The following is a 20,583-nucleotide window of genomic DNA, read 5'->3' as shown; positions in this document are numbered from 1 at the left end:
TTGCTGCAAACACAATCAGAAACATATTCTGTGAATATTTCGTTTCCGACGTCGGAAGTGTACCGTGGCAATCATCAAAAATATAGTAATACATTATACAATAAAAAAAGTGAAAAAAACTTTCTATGTTAAATGGTTTCATTCTAATAAAACATAGTAATAATACAGATAATGTACTAAAAACTAGAAAATAAATAGGCAGGTAGCAGTTAGTAGTTATCACACCCCTTCCTTTAATCTAGGACATTGATGAGACTAGAATAAAATCGTGGGGCACATGATGAAACTATTTGCTATTGATCACGGAAATTCAATGTGCCCCACGATTTTATTTTAGTCTCATCAATGTCCTAGATTAAAGGAAGGGATGTAATAACTACTAACTGCTACTTGCCTATTTATTTTCTAGCTTTTTGTACTTTATCTGTATTATTATTATGTTTTATCACAATGAAACCGTTACGCAGAGATAAACGACTGTTCAAAATTTCGGATCAATTAGTCAAAAGGAACCGGGTCAAGTTTTGACGTAGGACTACGTCTTTCATTTCTATACCGGGGTGTAAAATCAATGTTTCGAAAACGAAAGCGTTACGCCGGAGACCGAGATTTTGAGCGTTAATAGCTCCTAAACAACTGAACGAAATGGTATGATAAACACTTCATTCGGAAGATAAAATGTCTACGCGTTCTATACTTCTTACTTTCTGATCCAAAAACTTGTTTCAATAGTCTTAAAATTGCTTTCAAAACAGGCTATTGAAATCATCAATCGGTATATAAGCGAGCGCCGCTCGGAAATCCACTCAGTTCAAATTGAACAGCGATTGGAGCATGTTGTCGCTGTTGTGGTGAAGCTCTTCGTTTATCATGAAAGCGCGGATGAACGGTGTCACCAAGAGCCTGTTTGTGCACCTTAGGCCAGAAGGGAATCCATCAGGAGGAGAGTGATGCCACAAACGGTTCCCAGGGAAGATTTCGAAGCAGCCGCTACACACACACACACACATACACGCGCGGAATTCTTTCCGTTTGGATGCCATTCAGCATCGAGAAAGATCCGGAAAATAATCTGCCAGTTCCTCTGAGAACTTCATGTGAACTTCATGTGAAAGAGTTTATTTTTCTATCCATGTAACACTGTGACCAAATATGTTTCAATCAAGTGCTATTAACAGATGGTTATCGAGTTAGCATAAACCACTGGTGGCCTTCCAGTATCGAGGAAAATGTGGCAATATCTAATCGTTACGGAAAATAATCTGCCAGTTCCTCTGGGAATTTAAAAATACATTCATGTGAAAGAGTTTATTTGAATGTTTTCTATCCATGTAACACTGTGACCAAATACATTTGGTTTTGTGATTTTTCAATCAATCGCAATCAACAGGATAGCTTCTGAAGATTATTCTTCCCTATCAGTAGGGTATTTCCGTATCCAATATTGGATGCATAAAACCTTGTGCCTCCAACGTAACGCTCTCGTTTTCGAAGTCCCCCAAATATTCATTCATTCAGAATGAATTCAGATTCAACTTCAAACAAATGATCTCTAAATCAACGATAGTCCTACATCACCCTTGCGGTTATACCATAGATATAACCCACTTCCTGTTTTTATTAATGTGGGACAACCTTACAGGCATACAAACAGGTCAAAGTTTAACCGAAACCGTATAAAAAAGTAATTGGCTATTTTGTTACAGCGGCCGTCTTAGACTTGAATTTTCCATAAATAGCTGTGATTTACTGGTTAGGCCCTTTCATTTGACACCCATTTTGATGGGGTTTGGTTCGAGAAAATAAGTAATCCGCCATTTTGTGGCTGCAGCCATTTTGGATTTGCATTCCTCATGAATAACTGTGTTCTACTAGTCAAGACCATTTATTTGATACCTATTTTGATGGGGTTTTGAGAAAATATGTAATCCGCCATTTTGTGGTGGCGGCCATTTTAGATTTGCTATTTTTGAAAAATAACTGTGTTCTACTTGTCAATCCCTTTCATTTGCTACCCATATTGATGGGGTTTTGGGAAAACTCATATTGATGGAGTTTCGCCGCCATTTTGTAGCGGTAGCCAACTTGGATTTTTAAAATCATGAAATACGCAGTTTTATAATGACTGCAGAGATAATGGTGTGTTCCAAATTTCAGATCAATCGGTCAACAGAAAGTGGGTCAAATTTCTATTAATGTGGTAAAGCGCTACAGACAAACATTTTACAAACATACAAACATACAAACATACGAATATACAAACATATAAACCTACAAACATACAGGTTACAGGGCAAGCTAAATAAAAGCGTTCAATAAAAAATAAACTTTTGAGGGCACTGTATTTTATGAACCCATCCAATACCAACTGTTGGTTAATGCTTATCGATTAATAAAATTATAAGTTTATAATTCACCTACCAACCGAAGTTTTATCACTATCATTGAAAGCATGACAATTTGGAAATAATTCTGCGCATACTTCCTATCAAACATTTTGACGTAGGACTAACCGAAAGATATAGGGGTTAAAATGAAAATCTGGGCACAGAACATGTAGGAAAAAATTAAAGATTTTGAACGCTTATAACTCGAGCATTTCTTGATAGATCGCAAAGATGTTTACATCAGATGATAGGAAATATTTCTACGCATATATCTTGATGAATAACATTTTATTTTCACCTATGTAACTAAGCCTGTAAAAATAAACGATTTAAATAAATAAATTTTATTTTTCTTGAGATAAACAATCGAATAATTGTAAAATGTCAAGCATTGTCCAAACGCATTATGTGCCTCGATTTGATTAGTCCAATTTGTGCTCCTCAAATGGTTCCGACCAAAAAGAGTCCAACGTCTTTTCGGTTATGTCCCCGATAAAATCCCGCACTTACTATCGACGTAACAAATTCTTAGCAGTCCCACTTGTGATTGATATCAAAACCCTGGGCGAAACAGAAAACGGAAGAAAACTCTCATTCGAAACATTGAAAGACACCAACACAAACTGCCACTAGCCGATAATAACTTGAATATCGACCATCACATGATTACCAGCCAGATGGTATTTCTGATCGAGTTGCACGCCGGACCCCGCTTTCGATCGGTGTCGAAATTTATGTCCAGCTGGTGTATGTTCGTTTCACGCAGCGTTTGGGTGCAGAACAGTGCCCAGGAACCTGGATCCAGGATCCAGTTCAAATGTATGAATGGTAAATCAAAATACTCTAGGAGTTAAAGGAATAGCAATGTACAAACGCAATGAATCAAACGTATGTTTGTATTTGCATAACTTTACTAAATGTGAGAAAAAAACCGCTGTATTTCACTTTGCAAAAGAAAAGATGATTCCCGCGTGAAAACTTAAATGAAATAAATGTTTTAGTTTGTGTAATTCATTTTTTTAGTTATTTTTATAAAAGAAAAATGTTAAAATAATAAAATTCTACCGTTCAGAATCCTAACATTTGGTGAGAAGTAAAATTGAATTGTAATTAGGTTTAGAACATCTCGATAATTTCATTTCCTGCCAAAATATCAGTTGAATCCTTATCACTTTTAACGCTAGCATTATTTGAATAGAAAATCCACTTTATTAATATTCAATAATTCCATTATTTTTGCCTTTAACAATAATGCTTTCTTTATGTAGTGGATACTTGAAAAAGTAACACTTTTTCCCTCCTGATTATTGGATCTCTTACGACATTTTTATTGGATTTTTTTGACAACCAATTTAAACCTATCTGCATGACCCAGGTTTCGACATTGGGACGTAAAACGCATACCTAACATCGTTCTGTACCAGTAAAGAAAAACTGTGTTTCATTGATTTTTTTAGCGCTTGCATGAAATTCTGCTTGGTAATAATGAATCGCAAACAAATAATAGCATTGATACTCTATAATCGTCATCGGAAAAGAAAACAACGCAAACATAATGCCTTGGTGCAACTTATCAATGAACAGAGAGAGAAGTTTGACTTTTTGGCTTTTTTACACCTAGTGAATCACACAAAAAAAAACTGAAGAATATACAACCAATCGAGATGCTGGTAATAACTTATAGGTAAATTGAAATACCAATATTATTATGGAAATTGAAGGAAAAAAAACAACGAAATTAAACTCATAAATTAATTCATAGATTTATTATTAAAATTGTATACATGGTTAGTTTCGCTTGTATCAGAATCAACACTGTCTGCATCTGAAGATGCTATTGGAATTGGAAAATAAATTGAATTTTGGTTCTGAGAGAAGTCAATTAGTGAAGAATCCTGTACTTTTCTTTTTTCATTAATGTTTTCTATCAGTTTTAAACTTCCCAATTGAAACTGTAGGAAATCCTCATCATTGAAATTTTTAAGATGATGCATAAGGCTTTGTAAGAAAGCCATTTTACCACATGGCTTCTCTCCTTCTACTGCTTTCAAAATTCTCACTTCGAATTCATCAAGTGGCTTTCCTTTTGTTTTTTTTCTTCGTTTCCGATGAAGCAGACGCACTCGAGTTTTCTGTGAAGTCTTGCACATTCATGCTTTCTGCTCCTTCTCCATCCTGTGTCTGGATTGGTCCCATACTATCGACAGTGTCTCGTTCATCACACACTTTACACAAGAACTGTAGTTGATCACTATATACGAGGGTCACTATTTATATTTCGGGAATAGGAACAAAAACAAATAGTTAAGCTGCGAATATATTTTTATTGTTTTTCAAAGTACTCGCCACGATGATCGATACACTTTGCATGCGCTTAAACCAATGTTCAAAGCATTTATTCCAATCGACCCGAGCCTTTTTTTTGAGCGATTGTCAAATTATATGGGATCCAACGTGAACATAATTTTCGCACAACTGAGTGTTCATGTAAAATCGCATATATGCTGGTGGAACTAATGCTTAGGGATACCTCAATCTCACAATAGGTTACATGACGATCTTGCTTAATCATTTCGTGCACAGCATCGATGTTTTCTGGCACTACAGTCGATTTTGGACGACCTTCACGAAACTCGTCGGACAGCGAACTACGACCACGATTGAATTCACTATACCAGCGATACACAGTGGTTTTTGATGGAGCTTCATCGCCAAAAGTCAAATTAAGTTGATTGACGCACTCTTGTTGTGATAATCCACGTCGAAAGTCGTAAAAAATCATCGCACGAAAATGTTCACGATTCAGTTCCATTTTTTTGCCGAGACCAAACTTTCAACTAAATATAAAATAAACAAATAGCGTCCGTATGACAAAATGTTCTGAGTACGTATATCGTCAAAAATGTCAAACTTTACGATGGAACCGTCAGATGGACTCACATGACATCAGTGTTGCCAATTCCCGAAATATAAATAGTGACCCTCGTATATATTTTTTATATTGCAATGCCCCAGATCCACTGGATTTGCTTGCTTTAATTTTTTTTCTGTATTTTAAGAACGAATCCCGCATATTCGTCCACTTCCTAATTACTTCTTTACCTAAAATGAAATAAAAGAGGACAATTTATTATATTAGATGGTATTAGTTTTATATTTTTATTTTGCAGGTATCTTGTTTGCACATTTACCGTACAAGTACAATATAGAATCGGTATCTCGACGGCGAGTAAAATTGTGAATAATTTTTGTGTGGCAATATGGACTGTATTGAGAGAGGAATGCATTCCAATACCAACATCAGAAATTAGGAGCTCAGTCGCGTTTGGTTTCGAAAACAACGGTAATTTCCCATATTGCATCGGAGCAGTCGATGGCAAACACATTCGCCTTACCTGCCCGTTTGACTCTGACGCAATGTTCTTTAACTACAGTTGAACCCCGATTATCCGCGGAATAGTCTGGCACGTCACCTCGGATAAGGAAAATCGCGGATTATGCGATAGCGGGCTAAAAATAAAGTGCCAACGCGAAAAAAATATATTTCAGAATGTTTTTTTAATGCAGAAATCATTAAACTATCCATCTGTGTATACCAAAGGACAGACAATGTGAAAGCCATGACAAAACAAAATATCAAGAGCATATCATTCACTGATAATTTTCGGAAAGCTCTATAGAATTACTGTAGAACTAGCTAGGCGGATAATCGGGGTTCTACTGTATAAAGAATTTAATTCTATAGTGTCAATGGTAGTACCAGGCTCCGAACATTAGTTTGTTTATGTTGATGTGGGGGAGTTATGGAGAGGACTGATTTCTGAATTCCCAAGCGTTTCAGTCTATGGTAGTCCATTCTAAATAAAACACTACAACTACCGGAAGAACAACCTCTTCTCGCAATAAATGGTCCAAACATGCTATGCTCTTTGGTCGGAAATGAAGCTTTCGGGTAACTCAAATGGTCTCATATTTTGAGGAACGTATATAACAGCGGGAAAACATTTTCAACTACCGCTTGTGCAGAGCAAGTAGATACGTCGAATGCACTCTTGCTGATCTAACCAATAAGTGACGTATATTTCATCGTCCGGTTGACGAAGAACCGGATTTTGCGGATACGATTGTGAATGCTTGCCTTGCACTACAAAATTTCGTGATTGAGAGAGGAGCACTATTGAGGGCATTGTATTCAATAACAACTTTTGGTTATCTATTGATGGATGTTTATCACTCAATGAAAATGTTATACACCCACACCTCGCTTTACGGCCTAGATACGTTCCACGAAACTTGGCCGCAAAACGAAAAGCCGTGTAAGCAATCAATTATTCTAATACAAATTCACACAAATTCAATCGGATTGGTATAAATTCTCATTAGAATGATTGATTCCTTATACGGCTCTTCGTTTTGCGGTTTAGTTTCGTGGTACCTATCTATGCCGTAAAGCGAGATGTGTGTATAATTTTACAATCCACTTACCAATCGAAATTTTGTCACTGTCATTAAAAGCATGAGAGTCTGGAAATAATTCCGCGCAAACTTCCTGCCAAGCACTTTTCGTAGCATTCCAATCTTTGTATGAATCACTGAATTTGTCCCATAGCACAGACCGTTGCTGAACTAACGAAATTAAATTTTCGGCATCCATGTCGCTTGCGACTTTTGAATTTTTGAGAATAAACAAACAAACGCCAATAACACACTCATATTGATACATGAGACGAAAAATTGTCTGAATCGTATCAATACTAACACACATGACAAGCATACTGTCAATTCGCGTAGGTAGCATTGAACTTCGTGCTCCGCTTTTGGGAAATGATAATAATAATGGATTTCCTGGTGCAATAAGCACGTATACAAAATAAAAATTATTAATGAAAATGAACTTTTTTTTAACAAAAATGTTATTTTTGTAAAAGAGTAACACGTTCTTTTGCAAGTAGTGAAAGAATTCTGAACAAAAATTGTGTTTGATAAAAACTGTATGTTATAATGAAGTGTTTTAGCGAAAATATCATAAAATTTATATAAAAATGGTTAAGTAAAGGTCAGTTTTACGTGTTTTAAGTAATCAAATAACATGTAGTATAAATTTTCATTAAAAATTTAAACAATATAAAACTGTCTTAAGTTCTGATAATCTTATAGGGTATGATTTGCTTTCCCAAACCGATGTCTCCACCAGACGTCGACACAATGCTACTGTCATGCTTGTCCGGTCACCGGACATTGCAGTCGCAGTAGACGGCTGCATCACGGCGCCGTAAAGAGGTTGGTACGGTCGAAATTTGCCATTTGGGAAATTTACCGGTCCGGCAGAATCCGGATAATGTGTAATCGCCCAAATCTTGAATTAAAATTGATGGAAGCAAAACGCAAAAAAAATCGGTACCAAAGAATCGATCTTTGAAAAATCACATTTCAATTTTCACTTTTCTATTCAAACATCAATTCACTTATTTGACATTTCTATTCAAACATCAAGAGCATTTCATTATGAATAATATAACGATGGTCACATAAAAAAAACTTGAAAGCCCAGGAAAAAAAATAATTTCTAGAGCATTCATCTTGAACCGTCATGAAATTATTTAATTAAATTAATTGTTTGAAAATTATTACAAATTCAATAACTAATATTCATCCAGAACAATTATTGTCATTGTCATTGAATCCAACCGTGTCAAACGTCTGGCATTTAGTCAAAATCTTGGTAGAAGTCCCAGTTCTAAAAAGAACTCTTCAGTTGGTCCTGATGTCATCATCCCATCTCGTCGCAATTTTCACTGTCAGCCGTGATGATGTAAATATAACTTGTGACCTCTTGTATGGTAATGACCAAACTTACAAAACTGCATCTCCTATGTTTACGACCACTAATTTGAAAACTTTGAAAGGGATACAATGTTTATGACAATTGTCAAGTGGTTCTTGGTAACATTAATAGCAAAGTTCACTGAAAACAAATTTACCATTTTTCTACAATCAAAAAAATCGAAAAGAAAAGATCCATTTTCGCGATTTTTTAGAGTAGAATGAATCGACCCAAACAATCGGAAATCAGAGAGAAAAAGACTATAGATCCAGGATCGCCCATTCCTATTCACTATCACTAATTTGACATCTTCTAAAGTTATCCATATGTTCACATTTTTTTTTTTTTTTATCAGGCTCATTAGCATTTTATCTGTAACAGAGCCGGGTTTTTATCGTGTACATGTACATATATTTATGTTTCTATAAATTGTAAATTACACAGTAGAAGTAGTAGCCATTTAGGCGCTATATTTTCTGTTCAATTACATTATGGTAAATTACACAGTAGTAGCCATTTAGGCGTAAGGGAATTCTATCTGTTTTTCCATTGTTCAGCAGACCGGACAGCGGAGACAGTTGATATTGATCATTGTTGGGTTATTTATAGAACAGCAGCCCGATGTTCCTTGCAGAGCAGGGCAGTTGTATGGATGAATCGATCTTTGTTCCACCGTGAATCGATCTCCATAGCTGATGATGGTTGCGTGGACGTAGTTATTCTATAACAACACAAAGATGGTCAATTGAGGGCCCTGAGTTTTTGAACTCACGATCGATCGCTTAGTAAGCGAACGCGTAACCAAGTGGCTACGAAGGCCCCCCATGTTCACATTATGTTTATAAAATTTGTCAGGTTGAGATTGAAATCGATGTAGTGGAATCGATGAGTGGAGTTTGAGGCTCTGAACGACGATGACAAGCCAACAATAGTTTTGCATTTTTTATCATCGTAGAAAGATGTATTTTTCTACGATGATAAAAAATCGATTTAGGCTTCCGAGGGAGCGAATGCTTCATCAGTTTTGTAGCCACATCAGGTTGATGAAGATGAAGGGTCCGAAAATTGTGTTTTAAATGAAACAGCCTTATGTGGAATCGATAAAGTTATTACTAGGGTTGAGGAAAACGGATTGCCATTGGGAAAAAATCCTGCTGCGCGAATTACGTGCAACTATTTTAGAGAAAATTTACTATAGTTAAGTCACAAAATATTAGCTTTTAAGTTTTGCTTTATTGCATATCATGTACATTAGAGTGCCAATGAATGTGTGGAAAAAGTGACTTTCGAATTTTCGAAAGGGACTTTCTGCAGAATGTTGATTCCCGCGAAAAATACCCTATGCAAAATTTCAGCTCAATCGGACTTCATTTACTAGTGTTGCCAGGACGCCAAAGTTTGAGTTTTTAGAAAGCCTTAAAATCACCCAAGGGATATTATCAAAAATCGACTCTCTGGGACAGTAGATCTCGATATTTCACGCAATTAGAAGTCACTTGGCATCAAACAACATTTTTCCAAAACTCCGAAATCATGTACTCCCTCATGGAATGTACATTTTACTCCCAAATTCATGTACATTGGGCGTTTTTACGGTTTTCGAAAAACTCAAACTTTGACGTCTTTGCGACACTAGTGAATAAAGTTCGATTGCGCTTGTTGCGCCACAATTATGGTGAAACAGAAAATTGTTTTTTCTATGTATTTCCGTAGTTTATAAGTTGAATTTTATATTTTTATCACTGGTTCTGTTGTTATTGTTAAATGTAAAAATTTGCTATAAAATGATTGTGCAACCCTACTAACCCACACCTTTGAGGAGTATACCACTGGAGAGCATCGAGTGACAACGAGAGATCCGGAAAGTTTAGACCATCAAGAAAGAGGAAAGAGAGAGAGAGAGAAAGAGAGAATGAAAAGGAAGAAGGAAGGTGATGAAGCGTTTAAGGGGGACTTGGACTGCGACTGCGAAGCTAAACGGAAGCAAGAAAAACGTTAAGAAGGAAAAAGCGATTTATTTGAAGAAGCACATCGGAAGTACAAAAGATTGAGAAAAGCGAATTCGAAAAGAGTAGTGAAGGAGTAATAGAAAGCTAGAAGGAAGTGGTGAGAAATGGAAAGCGCGGAAGATCGAGTGTGATGATTTTGAAGGTGCGCCAGGTGATTCCATTTGAAAGGACGCGCAACCAAGTTTGGTCGAAGCTGAACATCCGGATTCCATCGTGAGCAGCAATAATTTTGGAACGTTTCGATTTCTCGAACAGCTAGCCTGGTTGGTGAGGTAATGTTAAAATTAATTCAAAGAAACAACACATGTTTTCGAAATTGAAACTCTTAAAGAAAGTCGTAGTCTTACATAGAAAAAAAATTGAACATATAATTTAAAATCCAACGCTCACATCTTGAACATCTTGAAATAACGTCTGTTCCCAAAAGTATTTGATACGTTTGAGCAGCAATACTCGCAAATCAATCGAAAACTCTCATTCATGTTACAATAATTTGTACATTCATTCAAAATCATAACTCTAGACGAAGATTTGAGTTCATGATTTTATTCTGATATTTAGGTTTCTGATTATAGTATCCAGTTTCCAGTTTAACACTTTACATCTCAGGTACCTGATATTTTTGATGTAGAACTACATACGTCTTCCTGTAAGTGTACCAAATTAGAAAACAGGTCACGTTTTTGTGAAAAAAAAGTTAACATTGGCAACTATTTCTGCTGCTAACATAAAAACACTGCATCTCAAGCCTATCCCCTGTGTGATTCTCCTGGCAGCCAGTATGTATAAAATCAGCTGCACCGCTGCTCGATTCATCAGCCATCCAGCTAGCGATGAATACGGCTGAGAAATAAAGTTTTACAAAATGGCCGTTTCCGATGCTAAAGGCGAATGAAATGAGAAAGTTAAAAGATCCAACACACACTGTAGTTTTGTTCGGAGGAAGTACCACTCTTGTTGTCTGGTGGAGAGTACTTCTGTTTTTTTATTCACACGCAAACAAAGTTGTTGGTTTTATGCGTTGCCAACGGTAGATCGAAGTTGTTGACAAATGTGGAATAACGGTGCTGGTGAAACAAAAAACAATCGCCTGTGTTGAGTGAGTGTCAACTTTGAAAAAAAAACCATCGCGATAGCATTCACGATGAATACGCAGTGCAATGTGTACATTGACATGAAAAGACAAATAGCGACATATGATCAGCTTGTTCTCGCGGGGCAAGAATGATTCATCAATCAACCATCTTCAACTAAAAACCACGCACGAGTTATTTATGAAATTTTAATGATTCCAGATTCAGATTCCAGATTCAGATGCCAGATTCAGTTTCAGATTGAAATTCCAGATTCAGATTTCAGATTCAGATTCCAGATTCAGATTCCAGATTCAGATTCCAGATTCAGATTCCAGATTCAGATTCCAGATTCAGATTCCAGATTCAGATTCCAGATTCAGATTCCAGATTCAGATTCCAGATTCAGATTCCAGATTCAGATTCCAGATTCAGATTCCAGATTCAGATTCCAGATTCAGATTCCAGATTCAGATTCCAGATTCAGATTCCAGATTCAGATTCCAGATTCAGATTCCAGATTCAGATTCCAGATTCAGATTCCAGATTCGGATTCCAGATTCAGATTCCAGATTCAGATTCCAGATTCAGATTCCAGATTCAAATTCCAGATTCAGATTCCAGATTCAGATTCCAGATTCAGATTCCAGACTCAGATTCCAGATTCAAATTTCAAATTCAGATTTAAGAATCAGATTCCAGATTCAGATTCCGGATCACATATTCATATTCCAGATTCAAATTCCAGATTCAGATTCCAGTATGAAGTTGCAGATTGATATTGCATATTCAGATTCCAGAGACTGATTCCAGATACCGAATTTCTGGTTCAGATTTCAGATTCCAGTATGAAATTGCAGATTAAGATTGCATATTCAGATTCCAGATTCCCGATTTCAGATTCTAGATATAAGACTCCAGATTCAGATCTGGAATTTAGGTTCCAGATTCAGATTCAGATTCCAAATTCTGATTCCAGTTCAGGTGTCAGATTCAGATTCCAGATTCAGATTCAGATTCCAAATTCTGATTCCAGTTCAGGTGTCAGATTCAGATTCCAGATTCAGATTCTAGATTAGGATTCCAAATTCAGATTCCAGATTCAGATTCAAATTCCACACTCAGAGTGTGGGATTCAATTCCAGATTCGGATTTATGATTCATGTTCCAGATTCAAATTTTATATTCAGATTCCAGATTCAGATTCAGATTTTAGGTTCAGATTCCAGATTCAAATTGCAGATTCAGATTCCAGTATGAAGATGCAGATTGATATTGCATATTCAGATTCCAGAACCTGATTCCAGGTACCGAATTTCTGACTCAGATTCCAGATTAGGATTCCAAATTCAGATTCCAGATTCAGATTCAAATTCCACACTCAGAGTGTGGGATTCAATTCCAGATTCGGATTTATGATTCATATTCCAGATTCAAATTTTATATTCAGATTCCAGATTCAGATTCAGATTTTAGGTTCAGATTCCAGATTCAAATTGCAGATTCAGATTCCAGTATGAAATTGCAGATTGAGATTGCATCTTCAGATTCCAGATTCCCGATTTCAGAGTCTTGATATTAGACTCCAGACTAAGATTCCAGATTCAGATCCGGAATTCAGGTTCCAGATTTAAATTCACATTCCGGATCACAGATTCAGATTCCAGATTCTGATTCCAGCTCAGGTGTCAGATTCAGATTCCAGATTCCAGATTCTGATTCCAGATTCAGATTCTAGATTAAGATTCCAGATTCAGATTCAAATTCCACATTCTGAGTCCTGATTTAGCTCCCAGGTTCGGATTTGAGATTTATATTCCAGATTCAGATTTAATATTCAGATTCCAGATTTCAGATTCAGATTCCAGATCCCAGATTCAAACTACAGATTCAGATTCCAGATTCCAGTATGAAATGAAGTTTAAAATTGCATATTCAGATTCCAGAGTCTGATTCCAGATCCCAGATTTCAGATGTAAATTCCAGATTAAGATTCCAGATTAAGATTCCAGATTCCCGATTCCAGATTCACGATTCTAGATTCTAGATTTCAGAACCCAGATTAAGACTCCAGATTCAGATCCAAAATTCAGGAATTCAGGATCACATATTCAGATTCCAGATTCCAGATTCTGATTCCAGTTTAAGATTCCAGATTCAGAATCCAGTATAAAATTGCAGATTAAGATTGTATATTCAGATTCCCGATTCCTCATTCTAGATTTTAGATTTCAGATTTAGATCCGGAATTCAGGTTCCAGATTCAAATTCCAGATCCAGATTCCAGATTCCATATTCAGATCCCAGATAAAGATTCCAGATTCTGATTCTAGTTTGAGATTCCAGATTCAGATTCCAGTTAAAGTTGCAGATTGATATTGCATATTCAGATTCCCGAGTCTGATTCCAGATACCGAATTTCTGTTTCTGAATCCAGATTCTAGATTCTGATTCTGGATATTAGATTCCAGATTTAGATTCCAGATTCAGATTCCAGATTCAGATTCCAGATTCAGATACCAGATTTAGATTCCAGATTCAGATTGTAGATTCAGATTCCAGATTCCAGATTCAAATTCCAGACTCCAGTATGAAATTGCTGTTTAAGATTGCGAATTCAGACTCCAGAGTCTGCTTCCAGATTCCAGATTTCAGATTCAGATTCCAGATTTCAGATTCCAGATTAAGACTCCAGATCCAGATCTGGAATTAAGATTCCGGATCAAATATTCAGATTCCAGATTCCAGATTCTGATTCCAGTTTAAGATCCCAGACTCAGATTCCAGATTCAGAGTCCAGCATGAAATTGCAGATTAAGATTGTATATTCATATTCCCTATTCCTCATTCTAGTTTTGAGATTCCAGATTCAGATTCAGGATCCAGATTTAACTTCAGATTTCAAATTCAAGATTTAGATTCCGATTTCCGATTCCAGATCAGATATTCAGATTCCAGATTCGAACTCAAGATACAGATTCCAGATTCAGATTCTGGATCCAGATTCCACATTCAGTGTCCTTATGTAGATTCCAGATTCGCATTTAAGTTTCAGATTCCAGATTCAGATTTTAGATTCAGATCCAAATTCCACATTCAGAGTCCTGATTTAGCTCCCAGATTCGGATTTAAGATTCATATTCCAGATTCAGATTTCATATTCAGATTCCAGATTTCAGATACAGATTCCAGATTCCACTTTCAGACTCAAATTTCAGATTCAGATTCCAAATTCAGAATGAAATATCCACAATTTTTCAAAAAAATTACGAGAGTCTAGTTATAACACATGAACTAGGAAGAAAAATGTATAGCTGGAATAGCAATCATCGTTCCGAATGCCTCCATGACCAGTATGAATTCCGGTCATTCCATACTGCTACTCTTCCCGTCATATGGAACAAGTTCTGATACAAATTGAAAACATGCACATTGTTACTTATGTTATTGAAATTCACAGTAATTACACACAATTAATCAACCTTCAAACTTCTCGAAGCAAGTGCATCTTCCCTCACTAAATCACAAATTGTCATTCTCGAAGATTATTATTAATACCACTGCAAAGTTACGAGCAATTCCATTCAATTTACCAGGAACCGTATTATTTGCGAGAGGAAAATACAGAGCCACACTCACTAAGCCGAACGCTTATCATTTCGTATTGCGTTTATATCCACTGAAGTGCATTGTAATACATCAGGAGGAAGGATGGAACGCTGGCAAGACAGTAGAGCAGCACTAATGTAATTTTTTCACATGGGAGGAAAACAAATCGTTAGGAATAATACTTTGAGTGGTTTCCGATCATCCCACTCAGCAGTTGGTAAAGGCCAACAATGAAGACTAATGATATAGTTTGGTCCATGTTCAGTCCTCCTCGGAGCAGCTTTGCCAGGATAGATAGTAAATTCATCTCGATAGCAAAGGAATAACTCCTTAGCCTTAATCCCAGCGAAACGGCGCACAGAACGATTGCATCATTGAATTGAGTGAAAAAGTGAATTGAGGACCCAAGCTTAGAATCCTGTCTTCCATCGTGCGTTTTTTCTTCTGTTTTCAATCCCCACTACTTGGCAATTGTTGTTCGAAGTAACCTATTTCAAGAAATTGCAGATAAACTTTGTCACTAACAAATCACAACTTGCCCCTAACGACTGTATTTTGTCGGAAAACTTTGGTTCAATTTTAACGATTTATTCTCCATCAAAATAATGACATTCCGCTGTTGTGTGCAGCAAAAAAAAGTAGAAAACGTTGCTCGAATTGCGATATGAGCGGAAAACAACAAAAATCAAAGATCGAAAACAGTTTTAAATTTATTGCTTATCTCCATCCCAAACCTAAATGCAATGAAACTGTTCGACTACGACGCCGGCAACCGGATAGTAGCGCTCTTCCGGCCGAAGATGAATACAAATAATATCGAAAACAAAAAGTTAGAGCAGAGCAGAGTCCTAGAGCCCCTCCTGGTGGAGATGGCGGCTGATTCCTGGGATCGGATGTCAATCCCCGAAACGGCACAAGTTCTGGAGACTAGCGGAAGTCAAGAGAAACGCAGGGATTGGAAAAGAAAGAGAAGCACTAGATCAGTTATCCTCTCTATAAATAATGCATGTCATTAATTTGATACTGAGAGCTATCAAGCGAAGCGGAGGCAACTTCAAGTGGGAACGCTCTATCGACAATAATAGTCTAGGGTCTAATAAGGCATTTCTGTTACGGTTTCTTCCTCGGTAAATGTGGTTAACTGTAAATAGAAAACTCACCCTCTTCAATGCAAAAATAGTTTAGCCAAATCATTTAACAAATCTTTGCACGGCGTAAATGGCGGAATTCACCATAACATAGCACTATCAGCGGGCGTGGGAAGGCGTTCCATTTAATTTAGCAGCTCCACTTTTTGTTTATATCTACCAAAACAGAAACGAACCCTTTCCACCTGGCCACTGCACGCGATACCACCATAATCCGCCGCCCACGATTCGCTCTCCGACGAGGCAAACTTTGCTATCAGTCTGATGTGTCCCTTGTTTTCCCAGAGCAGAAACATTTTTTTGTTATTTTAGATCCACAGCAAGGATAGGAGGAAACGGGACAATATTTTATGTTTCAAATGAACTAGAAACATGAGTAGTTTCCAAATTTATTTTCTCTGCCCTCGCCATCTCCGTCGAATGCTTGGGTGTTTTAGAGCCGATATTGACAGCACTGAGTCCGTTTAAGAATCCCGATGGGGAACAGTAAAAACCCATCGGCACCAGAATGCCCGAATTGAGCGGTCCCAAGCTACAAAAACTCCATCGTTCGCTGGGTGATGCAGTGACAATTTGATGGGAAAAAGAATTCAAACAACAAACTCGCAAGTCAAACACGGAATTATACAACAAAACTCAAATAGAAATACATCTACTCGGGGCAAGAGGACACGAGAGCGCTCAATGGGCACCAGCAAACGAGCCAAAGTTTCGCCCGGGACAAGTTTGATAGATCGTGGATATTTTGTGGATGCATGTGTACTTTGAAATTCGAGCAGAAGAAGTTGAATTCCAATGGTAAGAAAGTACGGAAAGCTAACGCCTGCAGCTCCATTGTGAAAAGTTGCATTCGATTCCTTCGGAAGAGGAAAGAAAACTTGTCCGTGCAAACGAGATGACAACGATGGTTCAGGCCCTGCTAATCTGTACCTTTGTTGCGGGAGTTTTGAAGTAAATGTAAGTTGTGACGGTAGATTTGTTCTTTGAAGAAAGTAAAATTTTTTAAAAAAAAGTCAATTATTCGAAACGAAAATCGCAAATAGAATCTGTAAAATCTCAAGAATATCTTCACTGCAATCAAGTCCCATTTGTTTACTCGTGCTATTCAAAAATCTAGAAGTGAGTTATATTCATGATATAACTGGAAGGTAGACGTAGGACTACCGTTGGATAGGTAATCGTTTGTTTGAAGTAGCATCTGAATCAATTCATAAAGAATGAATTATTTAATGGATATTTTGAAATATTACTGAAAGTAGTTTTTGTAAATGTGTAACATTATCATTTATACAAGAAATATACAAAAATAAACTCTTTAGAACTTTTTCGAGGCCCAGGAATAAACTGACGGGTATACATGACTTTGTAAAGCAGATGAAAATCAATACCATATGATTTATTAGGCTGTCAAAAAAGTCCTGCGGTATTTTTTTTGAATTTTCATTTGTTCATAAAATTAGTTACAATCATCTGTTTTAAGTCATTCGCTATCCAACTCTTGACGAGTAAAGTTCAGTGTCGGTATTGTGCGTTGCCACTTTTGCTATTGTGCTATTGGTACGAGTGAATCGTGTACGAGTGAAGGTCATTGCTGTCCGCTTTCGACCTGACCTTTTGTGAAGTGGAACGAAGGAACAAAGGAAGCAGCGCTCTTGCAGCGAGCCGGATTGCGGCTGTTGAACTGATTCGGCATAACGGGATCGCCATCACGTGACTGTCGCAAACGGGATTCATCATCACGTGGCTGCGTAAGCTATTCTTGCGCTATTGTGTTGTCTCCGTAGCGCGTAGCCTCTGTCTCTCCCTGATTAGGGCAGTAGAGCGCATTATCGGAACAACTTATATATTAAGATTATTGTTAAAATCAATAATTATTTAGAAATAAGACAGAAATTTTTGTAAAATGGAGAATAGTGGAGGATCTCCAGAGATGGAGATCTCCGATAATGAATCTCATACAAGATCTGGGAAAAAACATAAACGAGTCCCTCATAAGGAAGATAATTCTTCTGGGGACGAATCCGCTCATCCTACCAAGCCCCCCTCTAAGAAAATTGCAAGCCTCCCTTCTCAACCCACTGTTACTTCCACTCCCCCTCTCCCATCATCGATTTCGCTTCCCCCTTCTGATGCTTCCGATCCAACCCAATCCTCGTCCTCGTCCTCATCCTCATCCTCGTCCTCGTCCTCGTCTTCCCCCTCTGTTGTCTCCGCTCCACGTGTCAGAGTTTATCCAGAAGATGCACCTGGAACTGGCCCTTGGGTTGTTTTCCTCCGGCCAAAACCGAAAGGAAAAAACCTTAACGTGATTCAGATCATGAAAGATCTGGCCAGATACACTTCTGTATCTGAAATTCGCAGGGTTAGACCGAACAAATTGCGAGTTGTCGTGAATGAACGGAAACACGCAAACGATATTGTTGCTGATCAACATTTCACTCTCGAATATCGAACATTTATACCCTCCCATAACGTAGAAATTGAGGGGGTGATAACTGAAACGGGTCTGACGAGCGAACAAATAAAAGCAGAAGGAAAAGGCAAGTTCAAGAAGCTCCCCTCAATGGAAGTGAAAATCTTGGACTGTCGCCAACTCGGGAAACTTTCCCATGATGGGGACCAAACTAAATTTACGCCGTCCGACTCGTTTCGAGTCACCTTTGCTGGTGCCGCCCTCCCTGACTACGTTATGGTGGACAAATTGAGACTACCTGTGCGACTCTTCGTGCCAAAGCCCATGACTTGCAACAAATGCAAGTCAGTTGGTCACACTTCGGATTATTGTGCCAACAAGGAGCGCTGTGCCACTTGCGGAGAGCAACATGAGGGGAAATCCTGCAGTGCGACTGAGCATAAATGTCCATATTGCGGGGGATCCCCACACGAGCTCTCAGTTTGTGAAACTTATAAGAGTCGCTGGGAGAAACAGAAGCGCTCTTTGAAGGAACGCTCGAAACGCACTTTTGCGGATATTTTAAAGGGCGCTTCTCCACTGGCCCAACAACAACAACCAATCAACACACAAAATGTCTTCGCCACGTTGCCCGTTGACGAAATAGAAGCGGACACAGCTAACGGGGGCACACCGTTCATTTTCCAAGGGAATCCCCGGCGCAAAAATGTGACCACTCCCAAAGTTCAAGGACAAGCCCCTCCGGTGATACCCCCTGTTAGCATGCCTAAAAACAGGAAGTGGGTTATATCTTTGGTATAACCGCAAGGGTGACGTAGGACTATCGTTGATTTAGAGATCATTTGTTTGAAGTTGAATTAAAATCCATTCTGAATGAATGAATAAATGAATATTTGGGGGACTTCGAAAACGAGAGCGTTACGTTGGAGGAACAAGGTTTTATGCATCCAATATAGGATTCGAAAAACCTTGTTCTGAAGAATAATCTTCAGAAGCTAACCTGCTAACTGTACTTGATTGACAAATCACAAACCCAAATGTATTATATGGATAGAAAACATTAAAATAAACTCTTTCGCTTGAATGTAATTTTCCATTCCAAGGGGAACTGGCAGATTATTTTCCAGCAACGATTAGATATTTCCACATTTTCCTTGACACTGGAAGCCCACCAGTGGTTAATACTAACTCGATAACCACCTGTTAATAGCACTTGATTGAAAAATATTTGGTCACAGTGTTACATGGATAGAAAACATTAAAATAAACTCTTTCACATGAATGTATTTTTAAATACCCAGAGGAACTGGCAGGTTATTTTCCAGCAATAATTAGATCTTTCCGGAACTTTCTCGATGCTGAATGGCATCCAAACGGAAAGAATTCTGCGCGTGTATGTGTCTCCTCCAGCACGTTATAAAACGATGTTGTCTTGTCGATTTTTTTTTTATCCAAAATATATATTTTATTAAGGCTCATATGGCGTCAGCCTAACGGGGCCGGGAGTTCAATATTTCGACAATGTTTGCTTACAACTATGTTAGTAATATGTAACCGATTACTCGCGGTTGGCTCGAGGTTAGTATTACAAGTGTTCTCATAATTGGTATGTTGCAGTCTTCGATGCTCTGTACGTGTGCCCGACACGGGATACTTCCTATTGGGATGCAGCTGACCATTAATCAGCAACGCCCCCCTATTCTGTACCCCATATCTAGCGTGGTGCGTCTTTCTCGACTCGAGGAATCCAGGATAGAATGTTCACTAGCCGGCGCAAACATCAGCTCGTGTAGAGTTGTCATGAGCGGTACAACCTTTGGCTCTTGTTGAATGATCAGTGGACTGAGGCAGTCTTGTCGATGTCCTCACGAAAAATGAATGCGTCTCACCACCAGAATATCGCTTGTGTGATTGAATCGAGAGAAGGTGTGGTTTACGATGGCAATTTGGAAGGCAAACTAGAGGAGAATGAACTCTATGAGCTCAAAATTTTCGGCGACTGAGCAATAATCGATTGCGTGCGCATACAATATTGGATACGGAAATATCCTACTGATGGGGAAGAATAATCTTCAGAAGCTTTCCTGCTAATTACACTTGGTTGAAAAATTACAAAATCA

The sequence above is a fragment of the Toxorhynchites rutilus genome, chromosome 3, assembly GCF_029784135.1.
Source record: "Toxorhynchites rutilus septentrionalis strain SRP chromosome 3, ASM2978413v1, whole genome shotgun sequence".
NCBI lineage: Eukaryota > Metazoa > Arthropoda > Insecta > Diptera > Culicidae > Toxorhynchites > Toxorhynchites rutilus.
This window is presented reverse-complemented; position numbering follows the sequence as displayed.